This window comes from Oncorhynchus mykiss, chromosome 3, assembly GCF_013265735.2.
Source record: "Oncorhynchus mykiss isolate Arlee chromosome 3, USDA_OmykA_1.1, whole genome shotgun sequence".
NCBI lineage: Eukaryota > Metazoa > Chordata > Actinopteri > Salmoniformes > Salmonidae > Oncorhynchus > Oncorhynchus mykiss.
The window spans coordinates 59881684-59886683 of record NC_048567.1 but is presented as its reverse complement, the minus strand read 5'-3'; the positions used below and the strand labels follow the sequence as shown (position 1 = coordinate 59886683).

The window sequence follows — 5000 nt, the reverse complement described above, 5'->3', positions numbered from 1 at the left end:
TTGGGTAACAGGAGTCTTTGAATTATTTGGGGGGCTTCCTCTGACACCGCCTAGTCTTTAGGTCCTGGACAGCAGGAAGCTTTGCCCCAGTGTAGTACTGGGCCATACGCACTACCCTCTGTAGCTCCTTATGGTCAAATGTTGAGCATTTGCCATAACAGGCAGTGATGCATCAGGTCAAGATGCTCTCTATGGTGCAGCTGTAGTACTTTTCAGTCTCCCTTGTCGTGCCCTCTTCACAACTGTCTTGGTGTGTTTGGACCATGATAGTTTGTTGGTGATGTGGACATCAAGGAACTCTCGACCCGCTCCATTTCAGCCCCGTCGTTTGTTTGTCTTGCTCACATTGAGGGAGAGGTTGTTGTCCTGGCACCACACTGCCAGGTCTCTGACCTCCTCCTTATAGGCTGTCGCATCATTGTCAGTGATCAGGCCTACCACTGTCGTGTCGTCAGCAAACTTAATGATGGTGTAGGAGTCGTGCTTGGCCACGCAGTGGCGTGGGTGAACCGGGAGTACAGGAGGAGACTAAGCACACACCCCTGAGGTGCTCCAGTGTTAAGGATCAGGGTGCCAGATGTGCTGTTGCCTACCCTTACCACCTGGGGGAGGCCCGTCAGGAAGTCTTGGATCCAGTTGCAGAGGAAGGTGTTTAGTCCCAGGTCCTTAGCTTAGTGAGCTTTGTGGATACTATGGTGATACTATGGTGTTGAACGCTGAGCTATAGTCAATGAACAGCATTCTCACATACAGTGGGGAGAACGAGTATTTGATACAATGCCGATTTTGCAGGTTTTCCTACTTACAAAGCATGTAGAGGTCTGTAATTTTTTTATCATAGGTACACTTCAATTGTGAGAGACGGAATCTAAAACAAAAATCCAGAAAATCACATTGTATGATTTTTAAGTAATTAATTTGCATTTTATTGGATGACATAAGTATTTGATACATCAGAAAAGCAGAACTTAATATTTGGTAGAGAAACCTTTGTTTGCAATTACAGAGATCATACATTTCCTGTAGTTCTTGACGAGTTTTGCACACACTGCAGCAGGGATTTTGGCCCAATCCTCCATACAGATCTTCTCCATATCCTTCATCCTTCAGGTTTCGGGGATGTCGCTGGGCAATACGGACTTTCAGCTCCCTCCAAAGATTTTCTATTGGGTTGAGGTCTGGAGACTGGCTAGGCCACTCCAGGACCTTGAGATGCTTCTTACGGAGCCACTCCTTAGTTGCCCTGGCTGTGTGTTTCGGGTCATTGTCATGCTGGAAGACCCAGCCACGACCCATCTTCAATGCTCTTACTGAGGGAAGGAGGTTGTTGGCCAAGGATGACCCCATCCATCCTCCCCTAAATACGGTGCAGTCGTCCTGTCCACTTTGCAGAAAAGCATCCCCAAAGAATGATGTTTCCCCCTCCATGCTTCACGGTTGGGATGGTGTTCTTGGAGTTGTACTCATCCTTCTTCTTCCTCCAAACACGGCGAGTGGAGTTTAGACCAAAAAGCTCTATTTTTGTCTCAACAGACCACATGACCTTCTCCCATTCCTCCTCTGGATTATCCAGATGGTCATTGGCAAACTTCAGACGGGCCTGGACATGCGCTGGCTTGAGCAGGGGGACCTTGCATGAGCTGCAGGATTTTAATCCATGACGGCGTAGTGTGTTACTAATGGTTTTCTCTCTTCAGGTCATTGACCAGGTCCTGCCGTGTAGTTCTGGGCTGATCCCTAACCTTCCTCATGATCATTGATGCCCCACGAGGTGAGATCTTGCATGGAGCCCCAGACCGAGGGTGATTGACCGTCATCTTGAACTTCTTCCATGTTCTAATAATTGCGCCAACAGTTGTTGCCTTCTCACCAAGCTGCTTGCCTATTGTCCTGTAGCCCATCTCAGCCTTGTGCAGGTCTACAATTTTATCCCTGATGTCCTTACACAGCTCTCTGGTCTTGGCCATTGTGGAGAGGTTGGAGTCTGTTTGATTGAGTGTGTGGACAGGTGTCTTTTATACAGGTAACGAGTTCAAACAGGTGCAGTTAATACAGGTAATGAGTGGAGAACAGGAGGTCTTCTTAAAGAAAAACTAACAGGTCTGTGAGAGCCGGAATTCTTCTAGTCCTGCCACATCCGACTAGCGTCAGAGCCGCTGTAGTAGGATTCAATCTTAGTCCTGTATTGACACTTTGCCAGTTTGATGGTTCGTCTGAGGGCAAAGTGGGATTTCTTATAAGCATCCGAATTAGTGTCCTGCTCCTTGAAAGCAGCAGCTCTAGCTTTTAGCTCGGTGTGGATGTTGCCTGTAATCCAGCAGAGCCGGTGTAGTAGGATTCAATCTTAGTCCTGTATTGACGCTTTGGAAGTTTGATGGTTCGTCTGAGGCATAGTGGGATTTCTTATAAGCATCCGGATTAGTGTCCTGCTCCTTGAAAGCAGCAGCTCTAGCTTTTAGTTTGGTGCGGATGTTGCCTGTAATCCATCAGAGCCGGTGTAGTAGGATTCAATCTTAGTCCTGTATTGACACTTTGCCTGTTTGATGGTGCGTCTGAGGGCATAGTGTGATTTATTATAAACGTCCGGATTAGTGTCCCACTCCTTGTAAGTGGCAGCTCTAGCTTTTAGTTTGGTGCGGATGTTGCCTGTAATCTATGGCTTCTGGTTGGGATATGCACGTAAGGTCACTGTGGGGACGACGTCGTCTATGCACTTATTGATGAAGCCGGTGATTGGGGTGGTATACTCCTCATTAGCATTGGATGAATCCCGGAACATATTCCAGCCTGTGCTAGCAAAACAGTCCTGTAGCGTAGCATCAGCGTCATCTGACCACTTCCGTATTGAGCGAGTCACTGGTACTTCCTGCTTAATTTTTTTCATGTACGCAGGAACCAGGAGGATAGAATTATGGTCAGATTTGCCAAATGGAGGGTGAGGGAGAGCCTTCTATGTGTCTCTGTGTGTGGAGTAAAGCTGGTCAAGAGTTTTTTCCCACTGGTTGCACATGTGACATGCTGGTAGAAATTAGGTAAAATGGATTTAAGTTTGCCTGCATTAAAGTCTCCAGACACTAGGATCGCCTCTTCTAGATGATAATGTTCTTGTTTGCTTATGGCCTTATACAGCTTGTTGAGTGCAGTCTTAGTGCCAGAATCAGTTTGTAGTGGTAAATAGACGGCTACGAATAATATAGATGAGAACTCTCTTTGTAGACAGTGTGGTCTACTGCTATCATGAGTTATTCTACCTCAGGCGAGCAATACCTCAAGACTTTTTACATTTTAGACATCGTGCACCAGCAGTTTTTGATAAATAGACACACACCCCCGCCCCTCGTCTTACCAGACGTAGCTGCTCTGTCCTGCCGATGCACAGAGAAGCCAGCCAGCTCTATATTATCCATGTCGTCGTTTAGCCATGTCTCAGTGAAACAGAAGATATTACAGTTTTTAATGTCCCATTGGTAGGATAGTCTTAATCGTAGACCTTCCAGATTGTTTTCCAATGATTGCATGTTGGCAAATAATACGGAGGGTAGTGGTGGTTTACCCACTCGTCAGCAAATTCTTACGAGGCACACCACCCTCCTCCTCCTTTTTCTCAGTCTTTTCTTCACGTGGTTGACGGGGATTTGGGCCTTGTCTCGACAAAGCAGTATATGCTTTGCGTTGGACTCATTAAAGAAAAATTATTTGTCTAGTTTGAGGTGAGTAATCGCTGTTCTGGTGTTCAGAAGCTCTTTTCGGTCATAAGAGACGATAGCAGCAACACTATGTCTAAAATGAGTTACTAACAATGCAAAAAAACAAACAACATTTCACAGTTGGTTAGGAGCCCGTAAAAGTGGATCTGTGGATGTGTGTGGAGGAAGGAATGACCAAGTAGAACAATGAGCATAGTTTAAATTATTCACTGTCTCTGAGCGAGCTGGGAAGGAGGCAGAAACTCACTGTTCTATTTGTGCCGTGCAATAACCCTGTGAATTAACGTTAGTCCTGTAATGGGTCTATTCTTACATAACAGAAAACATACAGTACACTGTTTTATTATGTACAGTTCATTCAGAAAATATTCAGACCCCTTGACTTTTTCCACATTTTGTTACGTTACAGCCTTATTCTAAAATGGATTCATATGTTGTTTTCCCACATCAATCTACACACAATACCCCATAGTGACAAAGCATAAACAAGTTTTTAGAAACTTGGGCAAATTTGTAAAAATAATACTGACATTTAACATTTACATAAGAATTCAGACCCTTTTCTCAGTACTTTGTTGAAGCATCTTTGGCAGCTATTACAGCCTCAAGTTTTATTGGGTATGATGCTACAAGCTTGGCACCTGTATTCGGGCAGTTTCTCCCATTCCTCTCTGAAGATCATCTCAAGCTCTGTCAGGTTGGATGGGGAGTGTGGCTGCATAACTATTTTCAAGTTTCTCAAGAGATACTCGATCGGGTTCAAGTCTGGGCCACTAAAGAACATTCAGAGACTTGTCCCGAAGCCACTCCTGCATTGTCTCTGCTGTGTGCTTAGGGTCATTGACTTGTTGGAAGAACCTTCGCCCCAGTCTGAGGTCCCGAGCGCTCTGGAGCAGGTTTTCATCAAGGATCTCTCTCTACTTTGCTCCGTTCATATTTGCCTCAAACCTGACCAGCCTCACAGTCCATGCCACTGAAAAACATCCCCACAGCATGATGCTGCCACCACCATGCTTCACTGTAAGGATGGTGCCAGCTTTCCTCCAGAAGTGACGCTTGGCTTTCAGGCCAGAGTTCAATCTTGGTTTCATCAGACCAGAGAATCTTGTTTCTCATGGTCTGAGAGTCCTTTTAGGCCCTTCTCCCCCAATTGCTCAGTTTGGCCGGGCGGCCAGCTCTAGGTAGAGTCTTTGTGGTTCCAAATTTCTTCCATTTAAGAATGATGGAGGCCACTGTGTTCTTGGGGACCCTCAATACTGCAGATATTTTTTGGTTCCCTTCCCAGATCTGTCC

The 5000-nt window shown here is 45.7% G+C and overlaps 1 protein-coding gene across 1 annotated transcript in view; it reads right to left on the bottom strand.

The window, feature by feature from the left end:
- The window catches only part of erbb4b (erb-b2 receptor tyrosine kinase 4b), a 181736-nt gene that overhangs the window by 165611 nt on the left and 11125 nt on the right, over positions 1-5000 (bottom strand). The gene's annotated exons all lie outside the window — the stretch shown is intronic.